The sequence below is a fragment of the Anopheles stephensi genome, unplaced genomic scaffold (assembly GCF_013141755.1).
Source record: "Anopheles stephensi strain Indian unplaced genomic scaffold, UCI_ANSTEP_V1.0 ucontig171, whole genome shotgun sequence".
In the NCBI taxonomy this organism is placed as follows: Eukaryota; Metazoa; Arthropoda; class Insecta; order Diptera; family Culicidae; genus Anopheles; species Anopheles stephensi.
In genome coordinates this window covers 75,001-77,500 of record NW_023405093.1, presented here as the reverse complement: position 1 = coordinate 77,500, position 2,500 = coordinate 75,001, and positions in this window count along the sequence as shown.

Below are 2,500 nucleotides of genomic sequence, written 5' to 3'. Positions count from 1 at the left end.
ATAATGAAAAGTGAAACCAAACAGTATTTGCGAAGAAAAAATTGTCCTATGAAAAAATCACTTTTTCTTAGGGTACGGGTCAAAAATTTTCTAAGTCCCAAAAAATCACATTTTCTCGAATATCTCGAAAACTACTTATCGGACAGGGGTCAACCAAGGTGTTTTAGAAAGGTCTCAACAAGCTCTAAATAATGGGCCATAGCGACTTTTTAGTGATTTTTTGACAAATTTTGTCATATCGGCATCCCGAGTTCCCATACTGGCCATAGGCCATGGGGCCCCGAACGAAAAAATTTTGGTCCGAGGGTCAAAATTTTTTTTCTCATAAATTTGTTCAAAACGCCGTCGGAACGCGCCTTAGATCATGAAAAGTGAAAAGAAACAGTATTTTGCAAAAGTTGGGGTGGCCTATGACTTACATGGCCACGTCCTAGGTCCGAGTTCCCGAGGTCGTGTTCTTCAGTGGCGGAAAAAAATGGCCACTTGTGGGAGATGCAAAATGTTCATTTTGTATTATAGGGGACACACTATCGAAGCGAAAATTTCAGAAATGGCCTAAAACGTGAAGAAATGATGGGGTATGTACGAAAAGAAGGTTTTTATGGTCAAACGGTGAAAATTTTTTTTTATGAAAAATTTTGGTCTCCCACCGTTCATGAATTTCTAGGACCAAAAATCGAAAAATTTCAAAACTTCACGATCGAAAGGGAAACGCATATGTGGTGTTCCTAGGTGTGTACGGTGTACGAAAAACGGGTTCACGATGAGATATCAGGCAAATAAGTGGACCTAAAGTGAGTTATACGGGTAAGACGAGGTGTCCAAAGACCGAAATAGGGGTACCAACTGAGAACGAAATGAAGGTCCCCGAAGTCGCCATACAAGTTATAGGAGGTGTCCAAAGTACGAAAAGAGTTCCATATTCGGCTGTTCCTACTATATGGTTCCCTGATTGCTGCTCCAAGGAGTAGTGAGGAAGTGTCCAAAGGTCTGTTGGGGGTATCGAGGTGATACCCTCGACGGACAATATGCACGAAAAGTGGTTCGATGATCTATCCTGTAGGTCGTACGGCAGCCATACCCGGCTGGAAGTACCGCGGTAATTCCGCAATAAAACGTTCGCCAGACGAACAAACAAATTGAATTAGCTCATCGTAGTGTACGGAAACGAAACGAAAATGTAAGGTGATTAGGGATCCGGGAGCAATCTCGCGATCCCATGGTTCGGTGTAAGAAATGATACGAAGTGTTCATAAGTCTCCTCTGGAGGCAGAACCATCGTAGCAAAGTTCGGGAACCCAAGGGTCACAAAAACTCGTAGGACGATATCCACGAATAATCGGGGACTTGTGGGGACTACCGTGCCCTGACAAGTCAACTACACCTTAACTGGTGATGGTCGTCCTACGGGGACCTGCGGGGAACAAAAGGGTCACTAAAACTCGTAGGACAATATCTCCGAATAATCGGGGACTTGTGGGGACCACCGTGCCCTGACAAGTCAACTACACCTTAACTGGTGATGGTTGTCCTACGGGGACCTGCCGGGAACCCAAGGGTCACAAAAACTCGTAGGACGATATCCACGAATAATCGGGGACTTGTGGGGACTACCGTGCCCTGACAAGTCAACTACACCTTAACTGGTGATGGTCGTCCTACGGGGACCTGCGGGGAGCAAAAGGAGTCAGAAACAATCGTAGGACGATATCCACGAATAATCGGGGACTTGTGGGGACTACCGTGCCCTGACAAGTCAACTACACCTTAACTGGTGATGGTCGTCCTACGGGGACCTTCAGGGAGCCGCAGTAAGTCGCAGGTCGTATGCGAGCCTTGATTGGTCCTGTTGGGGGCGTGCGGGGTGTAATGCCTCGGTACGTCAAATGTTGGTGTACGATGTACATCGATAATCTGACATCCTCCTGAACAACCTTTGCTCGTGTGGTTATTGGCGCTGTGGAGTCGGTGTACTGCCGCAGGTCAATGAGAGTGGTCACAACAAAGATTGTGTCACCTGATGAACGTAGAAAGAGAGTCTGCGGGGACTGGTGCCCTGGTAGACAAAAAATATCGAACAAGCAATTGACGAAGACGAATTCTGGTTGATCCTACCAGTAATATACGCTTGTCTCAAAGGTTAAGCCATGCATGTCTAAGTACAAACATAAATGAATGTGAAACCGCATAAGGCTCAGTACAACAGCCATAATTCACAAGATCATCCACCCATCAGTTACTTGGATAACTGTGGAAAAGCCAGAGCTAATACATGCAACATGCCGGGACCGCTGTCCGCTTGCGGGCGGTGGAACTGGTGCACTTATTAGTAAAACCAATCGCCTCCGGGCGGCTTGAGTTGAAGTCTGGATAAGGATGCCGATCGTATGGTCGCTTGACCGACGACAGATCTTGCAAATGTCTGCCCTATCAACTATTGATGGTAGTGTAGAGGACTACCATGGTTGCGACGGGTAACGGGGAATCAGGGTTCGATTCC